A 19,149-nucleotide genomic window follows, 5' to 3' on the forward strand; every position below is an offset into this window, starting at 1 on the left:
GAAGGGGGAAAAAAAAAAAAAAAACAGGCAGGAAGGAAGCCTGGTAAGTGTCCTAGTCCATTCTTTCCCCAGTGAGGACACTATGTCATCCCTGACCAAGATTTTTCAGGCATTTTCATAGATATCCTCAAAAGATGGCAGTTCAGTAATCTCCAAGGATCTCTGTTCCAGCACTGTACTCTTCTTAGCTTGAAAATGTTTTTCCTAATGTCTGACCTAAGTTCCTGTTCTTGCAGTTTCTTCTCATTCTATTCCCAGTGGAAGCGCAGGACCTCTTTTCTTTTCTTTTCTTTTTCTTTTCTTTTCTTTTCTTTTCTTTTCTTTTCTTTTCTTTTCTTTTCTTTTCTTTTCTTTTCTTTTCTTTTCTTTTCTTTTCTTTTCTTTTCTTTTCTTTTCTTTTCTTTTCTTTTCTTTCTCCTTTCAACTACTTTTCTCCTAACAAAGTCATGTCTCTCTTGCAGGGCCTGTGCTGGGGTCATTTATCCTGGTTCTGCACAGCTGGCTCAGTAAGTGGGTCAGGCTAGAATGAGTTCTGGCATGATCAGATAATGTGTTTCAGGTGGGCATTGCTGAACGAGCATGTGTGTGTTACAACGACTTTGTGCCAGCATGTGTGCTGGAGTCTGTTGCTCCCTCTTCCAGGGCAAGTCACAACAGCTTGGTCGTGTGTTCAACGTGGGCATGATGGTGCACTGGCCTTTCTGTGTTGCAGGGATTTTGCGTGTGTATTCCCTTTGCAGAGAAAAAACGGATTTTAATTGCAGCTGGCCAAATAAAGGTCTAAGTGATGTGAGATTGCCTGTATGCAGGACATAGATCTGTGTTTCTTATTCCTTGAGTATTGCTTACCTGTAAACATTTATCACAATCTCACTCCAGGCCCTTCAGCCATTTGTTGTAGTCCTGCAACTTTGGAATCAGTAGCCCAGCCTGGTGCCAATCCCTTCTGGCTCTGAAATGTCAGCCTGCAGCTCCTCCAGCGGAGCCCTGCAAGCACCAACAGCCCACAGCTAACTATCTCAGTTCACACAGGGAGCCAAAGAGAAGCGTGAGGACTGGAAGTGATGTATGAAGCATCAAAATGAAATGGTACCCAGATTCACAGATCTGTGTGAAACCAAGCTAGGGAGATGAACAAGATGGAGTAGTGACAAGATGGCCACTCTGGACCCATCTCTGTTCATGGCCATTTGCTTGCTGAGCTCCCTTGTCCTGCTGCTAGGGCACCTCCTGTGCTTTGCCCACTTTTTCAAACCATTACATCAGTTCAGGAGAGTCCAGGCAAACCTCTGTGGTAGGATTCGGGCGTAAGATCATAAGATCAGAGCTTTGAGGAAGGAGAAGACCTGCTATAGCAAGTGCCTGGAGAGAACGTTCAAGCAGAGGATCAAAAGGCTCTGTTTGAGGGAAGCTGGTGACATCAGAGTAAAGAGGCAGGTGGAGAACAAGAAGGAACAGATTACAAAAGATCCAAGGTAGCTGGACTAGGCACCTTGAAGCCCTGGCCTGGACAGAACCTGCATAATAACTGCTTTGCGGTTAACACATCACAATTGTTTGGACAAATCTAATCCACCATGACATGAGGAGTTTACATCAGTTTATGCTTCACATCACACACTGCTTTTAACCCAGTTTGTAAACACTAAAGATCAATTTATTTTATCATGAATCCCTCATGTGAGAAAGGAGCCAGCCAGCTTGCCCATAGCATGACATGAATTTCTGGACAAAGCTGACCCCTTCTCCCCACCACAGCAGAGTTTTTCTCTCAGTTTGAAGGGATCACACTGCAATTAATAACTGCTTTATAGTACAGCTCTGACTGTCAGAGGTAGGAAGTAGGCTTCTGCCTTTGTGTATTGTAACTTCAGGTGTATTTTGTGGTGTCAGTGACTTTCAGTGCATTTTGGATTAGAGCTGGGAACACAGTGTGGCCAAACCCAGTCTTTTTGGAGCAGGCCTGTGCAGCCATCCTTTAGAGGGCACTGAGTGAACATTGGTTGTTTCACCAGCACCTGAATGTACGCAGTGGCTTGCTGCCACCAAGGGAAAGGCTATTTCCCTCTCCTGCTCCTTTCTTTGCTGCTTTTCCCTCTTTTTCACACCATCCCAACTAAATTCCTCTGAAGGGTTTTGTTTGTTTGCTTTTGCAGTGAATTAGTTTGGGTGTCTCAGTGGCCTACATCTGCTCACAGAGCCAAAGATAAGCAGCAGGGTGTGAGGCCCGGGTACAAAGGGAGTGTGTTCCAGCCTTGATAAAATGTTAATTGGCATTATGGCCTTCTGTGAAACTCTTTCTTTGGGAGCACAGTTCTGGAGGAATAATTATTGGTTGTTCTGTCGCTCTGTTTTGCCCAAAAAGAAAAGGAAAAAGGTCTGAGTATTGGTGAGAGGGCTGAAAAGCGATGACATGTCTGGAGAGGTTGGGACCCTGGGCCTGAGAAGAGGTCTGATGGAAAGAGGATGTCAGAAGGGGAGAGCAGACCCTCCTCTAGAGCATGAAGCACTTCACGAGAGCCCTGAGAGATACCTGAAGCAGGAGTTGACATCTAACATATCCTGACAAAACAAGGCCCAGCTGCTGTGGGAAGTTCATGGGGGGGTCTGTGGCCTTCCTGAAAACCCGAATCCAGCTGCCACTGCCACTACGTTGTCAGCACTGGATAAAACATTTTTGTGTCTTTTAAGGGCATCAGCTTTGTCTGGCAGAGACTCCTATAGCTGCTCCATGCCTCTTTCTGGGTCAGCTTCCTTCTTCTTGGGTTTCATGCAAGTCTGCTCAGAAGTAAAGCCAGGAAGAGGTGAGCTAGGCTGCAGTAAAGCAAGACCTCTCCTCCTCACCCAGATAACTACAGCATCTGGGCCAAGGGCCCATGCTGGCCATTTATCCTCGGGTATCCTTGGCTCCTCAGCAACTTCTTCCCACTGGAACAGATCCTGCTCCTCTGGTGCAGCTTCAAACCTGGAAGGGCAGGTCACACAAAAATAAGGTAAGACACCTTCTCTGATGGGAAGAAGGTGGAAGAAGACTTCTTATGGAAGAGGACTACACCTAGCCCAGCACTACAGGCTTAGCTCAAAGTAAGGGCTTTAAAAACCAACTAAGGGCAAACTCTTCCATCATGGTCCCTGCTAAATGTATTGCTGCTTGAAATAAAACATTAACCATTAAATGGCCGGTGGTATTCAATTGCAGTAGCACAGGTATAGTTAAAACTGGAGAGAGTAGAAAATAAAAAAATAACAGATACTCAATCTGTAATTTCCAAAGTTATCCAAAGAAAATGTATAGCATAAACACAGTAAGAAGCACTGTCATAGAATCATAGAATCACCAAGGGTTGGAAAAGATCTCCAAGATCATCCAGTCCAACTGTTAACCTACCACCAATATTTCCTCACTAAGCCATGTCCCTAATTACAACATCTAAATGTTTCTTAAACACCTCCAGGGATGGTGACTCCACCACCTCCCTGGGTAGCCTATGGTTTGATGGTCACATGCACATGGGCATAGACTGGTTTCTACTAGTTTTTGTGTGCTAGTTTGTTTTTTTTTCCCTGCATACAAATGAGCCTGTTTCATCCAGATGCACCTTCCAGCCCTGTGGCTGATGCTTCTGTGCTCTTTGCCCATGGTGCACACTACATGGGCATGAATGAGTAGGTATGAGTACAGTGAGCTTGCAGATTCCTGCACTTCATTCCCAACCTTCATCCCATCTTTCTTCTTATTACAGAATCCACATGAAAGCAGTTAGTTTCACCACCAGGATTTGCCCCCTAACCCGAGCTGCTGGAGGAAGAACAGTGGCTCCAACAGATACTGCTTGTTTTATCAGAAAGTGCGGGTGTATGTTGAGAAACTTCAGAAAGCAGGAAAGCATAATTGGTTGTGCAGTTCCCTTTCTTGAAGAAAAGACTGTTTGATACCCTGCACCCATTAAGCCCTGCCCTGACTGCCCTGCTATGGTGCCCCACTATGACATGGAGCAAAGAATCATGAGGAAAGGAGAACACAGGTTAGGACATCCCTGGATATGCCAAGTCCTTGTTAAGACAGTGTGGACATAGTGCAGCTTATAGTCCTTGGCTATCCCCAAGCACCTCTGGGCAACTCACACAAAGTCTTTGATACCACCCAAAGGGGTGTAGGAAGAGCCACATTGTTGGAGCAGAGCAGTGCATCAGTGGCACAGCCACTAACCCAGATATAACCAGATATATAATATATATATATAACCCAGATCACTGCTAGCAGTGGGCTCCTTGCAGTTCCCCCCTACCCAGGTAGTTCTGGCCTAGCTGCTCTTTCTCTTTTGCAGGAGCAGATGACCAGGCAGTGCTGCAATGACCAGATTCTGCTGCAAGTGGTGAAGCTATTGGAGCCCTGCTGGGACATGCAATGGCTCCATGGAGTGAAGGAAATGCAGTCAGTTCTTCTCCCTCAACTTCAGAGATGAGGTTCTTGTGCAGCAGGCACAGGTGGCAGGGGAAATATGCCTTGGTTTTAGAACAGGCAGTCTCTGGGCTAAATGCAGCCTTTTTGCTGGAATGCAGAATCTGAAGCAACCAGGTTAAATTAGCAAGTTCCTACCCATCTGCTGAGCGTGGTCTGGCCTAGAGCAAGGTGAGGTGTCTCAGATTACCAGAGCTCCCTAGTTACTGCCATCAGTTGGGGCTGATCTGCCATGCATGCCCTCAGCAATGCGTGGTAGTCTGAAGCACAGAAGATTGGAGCCCATTGCAACCACTCTGCAAGAACAGGCTGGACTTGGGGGTCTGTGTGCTCTGTGTCGTGGGGGTTATGCACTGAAATGCTCAGATACATCTCTATCTCCAACATCTTCAAAAAAATGTGCAACAGGATGATGCACAGACTCTTTCCTTCACTCTCCTCCACAAACACATTTGTACAGCTAATGGAATCCTCCCATTATAAATGAATAAATGATGCCCCGAGTGTGGGGTAAGACCAGCCCCTAGGGCTCTCCTGGTTCTTCCCCGCCTTTCTTCCGTCCAATATCATAACAGTGGTATAAAGCCTTTCTTCCTGCTATGAATAAGGATTATTGTAGCCAAGGCTACATTATACCCTGTGTCAACTCAAATATAAAACCAATTACCTTCTCCATTTCCCAGCTCTTCTCTCTGTGTCTTTCAGCTATTTTCACCAGGAAAACCCAATTCTCCTAACAAAAGAATCTTGTTCTCCATTTACCTCGAGTAGGATTGTGTGTCAGTGCTACGCCTGTCTGCTGCTCCCTGGAGAGCAGGGTCAGGGTGCTGGTAGGGACTTTCCACCCAGCCACATCCCTGCCTGTCTGCATCACTTTGGGATGGAGCCAGAGGGAGGTGGCTGGGGGCAGTGGTGCCAAGATGCAATCCCAGGCACCACCACAAAAGCTACTTATAACTTATCCTCTATGTGCTATGGTGATGAGATAATAAGATAGCTGTTTTGCTAGGCAAGCTGTATTTTTTCCCCACAGATATCTCTTGCTTTGTCATCATTGCCTTGCTCTAATAGGAAACCCTTTTTTTTTTTTTCTTGTTCAGTGTCTCCTTAATTCCTATAAATAAGATGACATTCAGTATGTGAGACACATACTGAAACAGCATAAAATGTTGGCAGCAACAACCAGCCTATAGAGAAGAGGGCCATAGGCTGGAAGCCAGCCACTTGGACCATGGCTCACCATGTCGTCATTTGGAAGAGCCACCTCCACCAGTGGCAGTGTTGGCCATCTAATGGCTCCTCTTTCATGGGTTCTAGAGGCCTGATTGTGAGGGTGCTGCTCCCTTGTGCTGACTTCCACACGACTCTCCATGTGCTTGTATGGGCGCATTGTCATTTTGGTGGACCGAGTCTGGGGCACTCAGCAGAGTCCAGATACCCCCCTTACATCTCGTTGTAAGGTTTTTTTGAAGCAGCAGGGATTGAAACATTTCTCTAAAATCCAATAATAATCCACAAGAGAACGAATTTCTATAAGTAGCAGCATTCTTAGAGAGCTGAGGAGAGAATTACAGCTGGATGATGCCATTTACAGAAGGTTGGCTCAAGAGCTTTATAGCTAATTAATGCTCTCTGCAGTCCCATGTGCTTTGCCATAGCAGAGTGCTTGCAGGGGTATATATACATATTTCACTTTTTGTTCCTCCATGAGCATCTGTGACAGCTGCTGGTGGCACCTCATTCTCCTTTGCAGACCTGTAGCATGCAACCGGTGTGTGGAAGGGAGTCTGAAATCTCTTGGGATTCTGCTGTCCCCTTTCTTCTGGCACAGGAAGGAGATGCTTTGTTTACACTTGCAGTGTGATGGCACCTGGGGTCAGCCTTACCTCTAAACCAAGATGTCCAAGTTTGCCAGAGTGCTTTTTGAGGATGGCCAGCTGCATGTCTGCACTGCTGCGGATGGGATGTGATGATGTGTATAAGTGCAAAGGAGCATGTCTATGGACTTAGCAGTTGTGAGGAGCATCACATCCATGCCCATACAGAGTCACAGGCTGGCAGGGCCCTCTGTGCCCCTCTGGCACACCTCTACTCCAGCAGGGACACCCAGAGAAGGGGGCCCAGGCAGCTTCTGAACATCCCCAAGGAGGAGACCCCACAGCCTCTGGGCAACCTGTGCCAGTGCTCCGGCATCACACAGCACAGCAGTGCTGCCTGGTGCTCAGAGGGAGCCCCTGTGCTCCAGTTGGTGCTCACTGCCTCCTGTCCTGGCACTGGGCACCACTGAGGGGAGCCTGGGTGTGTCCTCTTGGCACGTTCCCTTCAGGTATTTACGAACACTGATGATGTCCCCCTGAACTCCCTCTTCTCCATGCTGAGCAGGCCCAGCTCTCTCCACCTTTGCCCACAGTAGAGGTACTGCAGACCCTACAGCACTGATAGCCCTCTGCTGGACTCTCTCCAGTATGTGTCCAGGTCTCTCCTATACTGGGAGGCTGTAAATTCGTCACAGCACTCTGGGTATGGCCTCAGCAGTGCTGAGCAGAGGGGAAGGATCACCTCCCTCCACCTGCTGGTGATAGTTTGCCCAGTGCAGCCCAGGACTCCCACGTCCATTTCAGCTGAGGACTTCCCGGAACTGCTACTCCCACTACCAGCACGTGGACAGTGACTAAATAAATCCAATTCGATTTTTAACTTTCCTAGCACATGAGCTCCTATTTTAGCAAAATGACGTGCTCCTGAGAGGCTCAGGCACTGACAAAGCAGCTGCCTTGCTGGATTTCCCCTCCTGCTGCTGACAAAAACCACAGCTTCCTTCCCATGAAGTGGGTGGGAGCCTCTGGCCTCCTTCTGACTGTGCTGTCACCCCTCACCATAGCCTTTCCCAGGGCACATGGGCAGCACCTAGAGGCGTCGGTAGGGGATGAGGTCCAGGAACAGGGTTTTGAGGCTCTTGCTGGCACTTGGCCATCCTGCAGAGCAGTGCTGTGGATGCTGGTTCTGCTCTGGGCAGGGAGAGCTGGCACACACTCCTTCCTTTGGGACGCACCTTGTCTCACTGCTCGCACTGGTTCCTTCTTCCCTGGTTTTTAGCAATCCAGCTGGTGGCAAAGGCAGCTCTGCAGGACTCCCAGTCCTACTCCTAAATGCACAGGCTCAGCCCATGGGCTGCTGCTGAAATGCATGAGGATATCCCACCCAGTTCCAACCCCCACACCAGTCTGAATAGATCACCTCACCTTTGCAAAGCTTTTCCCAGTTCCATCCCAAGTATCTCTAGTGCTTCAGCCCTACTATGACAGGAGCTGCAGAACAGGTGTGCTGTTCCTCACAGCAACCTCCCTTGACTTCAAGGCAATGAGTGACTTCTGTCTGCCTTGTACCTCCTGGAACAAGAGAAAATGATAGGTCTGACTCTCTCCCAAAACTCAGATTGGACTCTGCCCAGCGTTGGGGCCTTCTGGAAAAGAGACTGATGAGACAAGCACGCATCCCACAGAAGCTATGGACATAGCTGTGGAGCTGGAGAACAAGGTGTCTGGGAGGAGCTAGGCGTGTTCAGGGTGGATACGAGAAGGCCAAGCAGTGTCTTACTGCTGGCTACTGCCTGGTAGGAAAGGGAGGAGGCGGCCCTGGCCATCATTATCTTCCACCAGGAAGTGAGCATGTAAGAGGTGGTGCAATTTATGTTTCTGACGTTAGGACTGCAATATGTGAGTTGCTGAGGCGTCTGCAGATGGTGCCAGCAGCACCCTGCACTGCGCCTCAGGCTGCAGCAGGCACTTCTGTTTGAGGGTTGCTGGAGGGTTCCTCTTGTTCCTTGGATCTATATGGCGTGTCGTGACTGCCTGCTCCAAGGTCTCACCTGTGCTTGCGCCAGTGTCACTGCCTCCAGCCTGTCCTGGGCCAGAAGCTGTGCAAACCCTATTGGGTGGCATGAATGGGAGCAGAGTGAAAAGAGCCCTAGTGTGTCCGTGCACGCATCTGCTTGCCCAATTAAAGCCTGGTAATTAGGATTGCCATTCTCTTTATTTCTAATTATGAGGCAGCATTTGATTTTAGAAGGCAAAAAGAACCCTGTAATTACCTTGTAAGAATGTGTGGTTATTAGATGGCTTGTGACACTGCAGAGATCCCTACACCCCTCAGCACGACAGCACCAGGACTGCATGGGCCCTGGCACAGCCCCTGGCACATGTGGGCAGGGTGCTGTAGGAGTCTCATGGCTGTCCCTGACCCTCCTGGGAACCAAACATGGGGCTGGGACAGTGTCAGGGTTGTTCTGAGCATATGAGTGTTGGCCCCATGCAGAGTGGGAGCACTCATGACAGCCTCGGCACAGCTGTGATGGAGCTGGAAAACCCAAGCAGGAAATAACAGCAAAAAAAATGCTTGCAAAAATAAAAATGCTTTTGATGTGGATAGAGGTGTTTATAATACTTTGGATTTTTTAATGCAGATTAAACTCAGAAGGCACACTTGGTCAAAACAGCATGTCGTGAGCTGTGAGAGATATACCAGTCTCCAGATGAGAGGAACAGGCGCCATTCGCCTGATGGATCCCAATGCTTTCCTGGAACTACCAAAGGAATAAATGATGTCAGCCATACAAACTCCTGGGTGGTCACCTGAATCTTTGTGAACATTATTCATCATATCCCAAACCATCTCATTTTATGCCTCTACAAGTTCTGGAGATCTCATAATCTCTTTTTCGGTAGTATAAGTAATCACTAGCACACAAAAGGCATTCTGGATTTAATTTCCAATAGGAAAATGTGGAGTGTGCTGAGTTCAGTGTGGCTCTGTGGAGGAGGACAAAGTGCTGCTGCTTTACTGTGCAGAGGTTTGATAAATTATTGGGTATATTGGCTTTCTAAGAAGGACTTCCTAAGGAGCGTCTCTGAAATTAGGCTTATTTGTGTCTAATTGGTTTATCTGTCTCATTCATTTCGAGCTACCTGGTGTGCTATCCAAAACAGGGAGGCCATCCGAAACCAAGCCAGGCAGAAAGTGGGGAGGACACAAGCTGTGTGTGGTCCAGCCTCATCTTCCCTGAGCTGCTCTGAAGGCCATGGAAGGCAGTGGCAGGCTTTTGGCTCCTCTCAGGGAAACAAAGATAGAACATGTGCTTTGTGAGGGCTGAGAGCCGTCCGCAGGAAGGCTGCGGAGGGCAGTGTGGAGGCAGATGACACTGCAAGAGGCCTCATGCAGGCAGCAACACATTGCAGCCTAGCTCCAGGGCCAAACTCTGATGGCTCTGGGTCATCCTAAAGGACGATGGCCTCAAAAAACATGCCCACGTTGTACTTTTCCCTTCAGCACCTCATTATTAAAAGCAACTTCTCTTTTCAGCTCAGGTAAGACTGCTAAACTTTACCATAGCTTCATTGGTTCAGTGTCGTTGCCAATCATTATTTACAGAAATCACAGAACCCCAGGTTGGCTGCAGCTGGCAGGGCCCTCTGTGCTCCTCTGGCACACCTCTACTCCAGCAGGGACACCCAGAGAAGGGAGCCCAGGCCCATGGCCAGGCAGCTTCTGAACATCCCCAAGGAGGAGACCCCACAGCCTCTGGGCAACCTGTGCCAGTGCTCCGGCATCACACAGCACAGCAGTGCTGCCTGGTGCTCAGAGGGAGCCCCTGTGCTCCAGTTGGTGCTCACTGCCTCCTGTCCTGGCACTGGGCACCACTGAGGGGAGCCTGGGTGTGTCCTCTTGGCACGTTCCCTTCAGGTATTTACGAACACTGATGATGTCCCCCTGAACTCCCTCTTCTCCATGCTGAGCAGGCCCAGCTCTCTCCACCTTTGCCCACAGTAGAGGTACTGCAGACCCTACAGCACTGATAGCCCTCTGCTGGACTCTCTCCAGTATGTGTCCAGGTCTCTCCTATACTGGGAGGCTGTAAATTCGTCACAGCACTCTGGGTATGGCCTCAGCAGTGCTGAGCAGAGGGGAAGGATTACCTCTCTCCACCTGCTGGTGATAGTTTGCTTAAATCAATGTTCTTCACCAGAGGTCTCAAATGCTTTTTTTGTCTTACTGCACATGTTCATCATCAATTCTGAAATATGAGGAACTCCCAGAGCAGCTTTCTTCCCTCCAGTTGCCATGTTTGACCTCACAGTTCCACTTGCTGATGGCTGCTGGGAGCACTGCCTGCTCTGAGACATGACAAGAGCAGTGTGAGCAGCCCTGTGCTGCTCCTGAAGGCGGCCTGGGGTGAAGCTCCATAGAGGGACCCTGGTGGTGTTCTGGTTTCAGTGAAAAAATGTCTTAAGAGAAAACATCACAGGGCAATGGCAAGTGAAGCTCCCTGCCCCTTCTGTCCCCATCCCCATACTTGACATAGAGGACACATAGTAATGCTGTGCTCAGTTTTACAGTTCTGAATGTGGACTGATACAACCTACTGGTGTGTGTCCTTAGAAAGCTCTCTTGGCTTGTATCCTCAGCTCATCATGGTTACAGCAGCATGCTACTATAACCAGAATCTCGTGACAAATACTGAGATCTGATCAGCCCTTTTTTGTTTGTTTGTTTGTTTGTTTTTACCCATGGAAGAACAGCACAACACAAGGATACAATATATTCTCTGATGAAAGCACCTTCTGCATACTGGCTATAAAAAAATGTTCACTTTTCTCTCTCTTTAGGGAAAAAAAGATGAATCAGTGCATTTTCTACTGCCCAACCCAGTTTGTTTTCAGATGTAGAAAAAAATATGAGCATTTTTAGGCTCAGTAACTATATCTGGCATTGAAGCAGCAAGTGTGGGACTCAGCACGGCATGTCCTCAGTTACATTCAGCAATAGCTCAGCAATGGTGTGGATGTGTTGGGTTCCCAGCAGCATCCTCTGCTCCCCAGAACGGAGCTGTGGGCTTGCAGGCTCCAGCCCTGCACAAGGGCCTGTCCTGTGCCCCTGAGCTGGCACCAGCATATGCATCACATTATGACTGGTGGCTGATCCAGCAGAAAATGTAGGTTAGGTTTTGCCTGCACTGGTTTTCTGACTGTGTAACTACCCAAAAGGACTCCCAGGATAGTCCGCTGCTCCCTGGAAAGAAATACAGCAGAACTATGCATCTTTGCATCCATTGCAAATCACAACTATTGCCATGATTCCTTTTCTCTTTTTAATTGCAACATGTGCTTTCTGCCTCATTGAGCTTCCAGTCCATTTACACTGTCAGTAAGTTTGCAGATGAAAATAAGTGGGGAGAAATCATAGAATGGTTTGGGTTGGAAGGAACTTTTAAGATCATCTAGTTCCAACCCTCTGCTATAGACAGATACCTCCCATTAGACCAGGTTGCCCACAGCCCCATCCAATCTGACCTTGAATGCCTCCTGGGAGGGGACATTCACAGCCTTGCTGGGTAACCTGTTCCAGTGTCTCACCACCCTCACAGTAAAGAATTTTTTTCTTACTTCTGGTCTAAATCTGCCCTCTTCCAGTTTAAAGCCATTTCCCCTTGTCTTGTCACTACATGCCCTTATAAAAAGTCCCTCCCCAGCTTTCCTGTAGGCCCCCTTCAGGTAGTGGAAGGCTGCTATAAGGTCCCCCTGGAGCCTTTTCTAGACTAAAAGCCCCAGCTCTCTCAGCCTGTCTCCATAGGAGAGGTGCTCTAGTCCTCTGATTGTCTTTGTGGCCCTCTCCTGGGTCCACTCCAACAGCTCCATGTCCTTCTTGTACTGGGAGTCCCAGAACTGGCTGCAGTACTCCAGGTGAGGTCTCATGGGAACAAAGTAGAGGGGCAGAATCAACACTGTTGACCTGCTGGTCACGCTTCTCTTGATGCAACCCAGGATATGGTTGGCCTTCAGGGCTACAAGTGCACATTGCTGGCACACATTAAATCTTTCATCAACCAGGACCCCCAAATCCTTCTCCTCAGGGCTTCTCTCAAGGCATTCTCCACCCAGCCTGTACCTGTGCTTGAGATTGCCCTGACCCAGGTGCAGGACCTTGCACTTTGCTTTGTTGAACTTCATGAGGTTGGCATGGGCCCACCTCTCAAGCCTGTCCAGCTCCCTCTGGATGGCATCCCTTCTCTCTGGTGTGTCAACTGCACCACTCAGCTTGGTGTCATCTGCAAACTTGCTGAGGGTGCACTCAATTCTACTATCCGTGTCACCTACAAAGATGTTAAATAACACCAGTCCCAACACTGATCCCTGATGAATGCCACTCATCACCGTTCTCCCATTGGACACTGAGCTGTTGACTGCAGCTCTCTGATTGCAACCATCCAGCCAATTCCTTATCCAGTGAGTGATCCATTCACCAAATCCGTTTTTCTCCAATTTGGCCACCAGGATGTTGTGTGGGACAGCGTTAAATGCTTTGCAGAAGACCAGGTAGGTGATATCAGTTGCTCTTTCTTTATCTGCTGACAGTGTAACTCCATCATAGAAGGAAGTGCTGATCTGAGGGTAGGAAGGCCCTTCAGAGGTAACTGGATTGGCTGGATCACTGGACTGAGGCCAATTGAATGAGGTTCAACAAGACAAGCACAAGGTCCTGCACTTTAGTCACAACAACCCCATGCATTGCTACGCAGTTGGAGGAGTGGCTGAAAAGCTGAACAGAGGAAAAGGATCTGGAGGTATCAGTCGACAGCTGCCTGAACATGAGTGAGAACAGTGCCCATGCGGCCAAGAAGGCCAACAGCATCTTGGCTTGTATCAGAAATAGCATAGCCAGGAGGAGCAGGGAGGTGGTACCTCTGCACTCAGCACTGGTACTCAAGGTGTGCTTTCACTGCATTCAGTTTTGAGTCCTTCACTACAAGAAAGACAGTGAGGCCCTGGAGTGTGTCCAGAGAAGGGCAATGAAGCTGTGAGGGGTCTGGAGCACAAGTCTTATGAGGAGTGGCTGAGGGATTGTTCAGTCTGGAGAAGAGGAGGCTCAAGGGAGACCTTACAGTTCTCTACAACTGCTGAAAGGAGGCTGTGACGAGGTGAGGCTCAGCCTCTTCTCCCAGATAACAGCAATGAGAGGTGTTGGCCTGAATTTGCACCAACTTCAGGTTGGGTATTGGGAAAAATTTCTTCTCAAAAAGAGTGATAAAGCACTGGTACAGGCTGCCTCAGGAGGTGGTGGTGTTGCTGTCCCTAGAGGTGTTCAGGAGACATGGAGATGTGGCACTGAGGCACACAGGATAGTGGGCATGGTGGGATGGCCTAATGGTTGGGCTGAATGATCTTAGTGATCTTTTCCAACTTCAGCGATTCTATGATTTTGTCTGAAAGGCACTGAAAGACCCCTGCTGACCTCCTGAAACCAGAGGGAGACCCCTGGGACAGGCAGGTGGCTCTAAGGACTGTGGCTCCTTTCCTAGGCCCAGCTGTGAGATGAGGGCAGTGTCCTGAGCGCACCTCCCAGTGCAGCTGTCATCAACATGCTGCAGACAGCTCTGAACTAACAATAAGAGAAACGTGCCCAAGTCCCATTTGCAGGGCTCTTGAATGCTTATTCTGCTTGAATGCTCGTTCCCAGCAGCTTTGCATATCATTTTGCTTTAGTGCATTGCTTCACGCCTATGACAGGTTGAAACATCAAGGGGTTTATTATCTGCACAGCTCCTCTGTTTATGCAGAGATTGCAATTTTGGCAAGAAATAGCTTTTGCTGGTTCTTTGTCAGGAGAGCTATTACAAAGAGGGGTACAGCCTCATCTACTCAAAGGACAAGTATAGAAGCAATAGAAACCTGGAGTGTTTTGCAGCTGCTAGCTGCAAGGGAACCAGCCATAAAACAGAAGATTTAGGAATCATCCCACAGTGCAAACCTTCACTTCCAGCCATGCGTAAGGTGCCCTTCCCAGGAGCCCTCCCATACACATTAGCTCAGAGCTGCCTGCTCCCAGGGATACAGACTTCTAAGCACAGGCACACGTCAGGATGCAGGGCCCCTGCACCCCAAATGGGGCTGGCTTATGGCCCTGTGGTGCATGCTGCCTGATCCTGGAGCAAATAGAGAGCAGGAGGAGGGAGCTCCCCATTGGTCTCTTCCACCTGCAGTACCAAACCCATTTCGGCACCTTGGCCCCTTCTGTTCTGTAGCTCGATGCTGAGGAATGCTGTCCAGAGGCCTCTATGCTCAGTAACATCTCTGAAGCTGGAGATGGTGTTCGATGCGGGGATTCCGACACCCTTCCCCAGCTGCTTGACCTGGCACATCACACACTTGCCATCATGAGACAGATAATGATTCTGACCTACAAGTTACACAAAAATAAAGACTACAGGTATGTCTGGACAGAAAACACATGCTGCTTCTCTAAGAGAGCTTGAGGGAAATGGCATTTCCAGGCAGTTGTCCAAAGGCTGTGTGCCACCAAAGCCATGTGCCAGATGGAGCTGCCATGCAATGACCAACAGAGATGCAAGCCCAGAACGGTGCCCAGTCTCTGGGGAAATTTTGCAGACTGACTGAATATCTGCAGTGAGTGCAGCCCCCCGGCATGAGCTCTGTACACCACTGTGGAGCCCCACGCAGCGCATGCTGCCATTACCAGCAACACAGCCATCTCCTAAGAGATTTTCCTCTATGCTTGGATAATTCTGCCTCTTCTGGAAGTTCTGAGATGTGAGAAACCCTTCCCTTGATGCACCCTACTCAGCTCCACAGCAGCTTGGGTTCCCTGCAGGGCTGCAGCCAAGGCTGGAAGGGACAGACACCTTCACCAGGAGCCATTCACCAACTCCAAGAGCTTAGGTTTTCCACTGGCAAGAAAGCAACATTTTCATCCTTCAAAAGGTAGATTGTACCTCTTGCTGCAGTGTGCCACTGCATCGCCTTATAGGAGCCAAAAGCCTCTTGATTTTTGCTATTTTTTTTAGTTTTATCTTTCACAGCATACAGCATTAGCATAAGGAGTTTAAGCCTCTCACACCCTGGAAGTTCCGGCACATTCCACACAAAAGAAGACGCAATTAATGAGAACCTAATATCACAAAAACAGTACTGCCATTCTCTCTGGAGAGCTAACAGCTGAAAGAAAAATGTATCACCAGAGCACAACGAACATTTCTTGAATCAGGAAAAGGTCATCCAGCTCATTCCTCCTGGGTATCTTATTTCCTCTTGAAAAATATTTAATTGATTCTTAATTTGTCTCAGGAACCTTGTTAGGGAGTGCGTGATGGAAGTTTTGCTCTGCACGTTGCACGTGGCTTTAAGTCTGCTCCAATTCAGTTCACGTTGCCTCAAAAAGATTATTTTGTAAGGTTTAAATTACATTTTGCAGTTCCTTGTTTGAGTCATGTTTTAATCAAACATTTCAATTAAAAGATCTCTGTTATGAATGGAAGTCCCTCCTTGCAGTCTTGCAGACTCCAATCTTCAGCCAGGGAAGTTTCTTCTTAAAAACAAACGAACAGAAAACTTCTTGGCTGAAACCAGCACAGCAACATCGTTTCCATTTCCCTTTGTTTCCAGTCCCCAGGCGTTACTGGGATGCAGGAGAAGCTGACTCAGGAACAACTGTGGGTCTTCAGAGGTGCGAGGCACAGCCTCGTGAGGCTGTGAGCTCATTGCAGGCTTAGTAACTGTGCTCGTTACAAGCCACTGCCACTCTGCACACCTTCTGCCACCACTGACTGTTTACATGGGCATGAATTCTGGTCTTTCACTGTACTTTCAGCCAGGATCATTAAGCAAGCCCATAATGACTGCAAGGCATCTTGGGCCCATCTTTTACATTTATTTTGGTTTGGAATATGATGTACTATCAAAATACTATCAAAGGACTCCACTGGAGATTTTTCAGTTGTTACTCATGTTTATCCCACCTTAGAACAACTTCCCAGTGCATCCCAACTACCAGCACCATTTCCTCCCCTTCGCTGAAACTTTATCCAACCTTTTCATAGAATCATTTGAGTTGGAAGGGACCCTTAAAGACCATCTGGTTCAACTCTCCTGCAATGAGCAGGGACAGCTACAGCTAGATCAGGTGCTCAGAGCCCCTCCAGCTTGACCTTGAGTGTCTCCAGGGATGGGGCACCTACCATCTCACTGGGCAACCTGTGTCAATGCCTCACCATCCTTTTCATAAAACAACTTCTTCCTTACATCCAATCTAAATCTACTCTCTTTTAGTTTGAAACCATTTCCCTTTATTCTATCACAGCAGGCCCTGCTAAAGAGTGTGTTCCCTTCTTTCCTGTACCCCTCTTTCAGATACTGAGAGGCTGCTATCAGGCTTTTCTCTCCTGGCCAGTTCCTCTCCCCAGATCTGCCCACTGGACCTGGTGGGAGGGCAGCCAACCCTGACCACAGCAGCCCCTTGATCCTCACCTCCAACTGCGCACAGGGTGCTGCTGTAACCGCTGCTGGGAACATCAAGGCTGATTTTGGTTTCACTTTTCAATCACACTGAAAGTCTCTAGCCTTATTTATACTGCCTATTTAAGAGTAAGGAAGAATTATTCCTTCTGTGTACTATATCACTCTAATGGCCACTGAAGCAAAAACCCTCTTTGCTGAGCGACCCCTCAGGATAATCATTTCCTTCTGCAATAATAGAAAATGAGAGAGCATTGAACCTCCAATGACATTCCCCAGCACTTGTCAGGCACTGGCAGCTTTTTTATTTAAGAAAAATCAGAGTCAGTTGGGAGCTTCCTTTAAAACCCTCATTTGTGCAACGCTCTCTGTGCCTTCAGTCTGAAAATATCCTTTCAGATACCCATACAGCCTTAATTAAGACCTGAATTTCCAATGGAGACAGGGCATATTCTTTCTAAAAATTCTCATTTCACAAGGCCACATATGAATAGTTCCCCAAACCCTTCACAGTCCTACAGAATGGAGGAACAATCTCCCTTGATGCACTGCTCTGATCTCCCTCACTGCCGTGCGCAGATGTTGGGCAGTGTAAACCCCAGTGTGCTTTGAGGTTGGCTTCCTGCTGCTCACTTCCCTCTCTCTCAGCAGTCCTCTTACTTCCTTTTGCTGTGGGCTCGTTAGGAGAAATTTCTTTGCTCACCGCACCAACGTATGTGTTTGGATTCTTTATAAAAGAATTATTTAACTCCAGAATATATAACACCACAGGCTTATCCTCTCTAAAGTTTAAAAATAAGCTGTTCCTACAGCCCCAGCCATGCCACCTTCCATTTTGCTGGGGATTCAGCACATAAATAATTCTGAATCTAATAAAAGAAACTGGAAAAAGATCAAGAGTACATAAAATTTGCTATGCAAAATTAGGCTTCTTTACTACTACTGAGGGGAAACTGGAAGTAATACACATCCTCACGCTGTGGCAGGGCAGCACTAAAGCTCCATCCATGCCAGAACTGCAGGCTGACCACCAGCTGCTTCATCTTGGAGGAAGTCACCTGCTACTAATGTTCACTGCTTTAGGTAATGGGTTTGTACTTCTGTTTTCCTGCTATTAAGAGGTAACAGCTTTGCTGCAGGAATTGACTCCTTTTCACTTTCGCGAAAGAACCTGTCACCCCTTCACAGCTGAAATTGGTGAAGTTAGAAAGACACTGTACTTCTGCATGGAACTGTTTTTTAATATATGCTGAACCCATCTTTCTACCGCAGACATATGTCAGGATGAGAACATCAGAGCTGAATGGTCTGGGTTCACACAGAAGTACCTTATGTCTTCCAGTCTGGCTGACATCTCATTCAGAATCAAACTTCTCCCTCCTTTGAACGTTGCTGTGAAACCAAGTAAAGGAACAGCATTGGGTCTCAAAAAAACACACATACAGATGTCTTGCTGAGGTCTGGTGATTTCTGTCTGAAGCATACAGCTCTGCTACCTCTGGACAGCCACGGACACGTTAAGCAACCAGGGGCAATGGTACATCAGTGTCTTTGGTCAGAGAAACTGTCCCTGATTAAAATGCTGCCTGTGGGCATTCCAGAGACAACCTCACTGACCTAGAAGGGTTCTCCAGCTTCTCTAGGAGCAGGGGTGGAAATTAAACACGCTGAAGCTAAACGGCTTAACATTAGCAGCAGAACAGCTTAGCTACCCTGTACCAGAAGGTCAACCTATAGTGAGCCTTTAAAAAACACTCAGTGCAATGGACAAGCACCACATTGCACAGCACTGGGTTGGGGATCATCAGTCTGCTGTGTGGCTATGCAGCCAGCAGAAAGCCTCAGCCCAGATCACATCGTGTCTCAAAAGTGAACATTAAACCTTTGAAAGATAAAGAACTAATCCAATGGAATTGATTTTGATACTCATTTATTTTAAAAGGTATTTTACCATGATAAGAATCTATACTCTAGTAATTCTTTCTTCGAGGCTCTTGCAGTTCCCAGCAGCTTAGGACTTGGCTCTGCAATTTTACACGTGCTGACAAACTGTTACTGGTCCCTTGCGATGTCTCCGGGCAAATAGCACTCGATCTAACTGGTGGAGGTGAGGGACAGCAGCAACACCCCTGTCCTGTGACCCAAGGCTCCTCCTACACCAAGCAGGGCTAACAGGATGACCAGCATGTCCTTACGTCCCCTCTCTTCTTCAAAAAGTGCTACACCTCTATAATTAATACTATGTGTAGCATTCATTTGAAGATTGCGGTTTTGCGCCTAGTCAAACTCCAAGCCAAACTTGGATTTCAATCACAACTCCCCCAACCAGTGCTCATGCAAAGTGCTGACTTCAAGAACAATCACACCAACCCGAAATCTCTCATC

This window comes from Meleagris gallopavo, chromosome 3 (genome assembly GCF_000146605.3).
Source record: "Meleagris gallopavo isolate NT-WF06-2002-E0010 breed Aviagen turkey brand Nicholas breeding stock chromosome 3, Turkey_5.1, whole genome shotgun sequence".
Taxonomy (NCBI): Eukaryota; Metazoa; Chordata; class Aves; order Galliformes; family Phasianidae; genus Meleagris; species Meleagris gallopavo.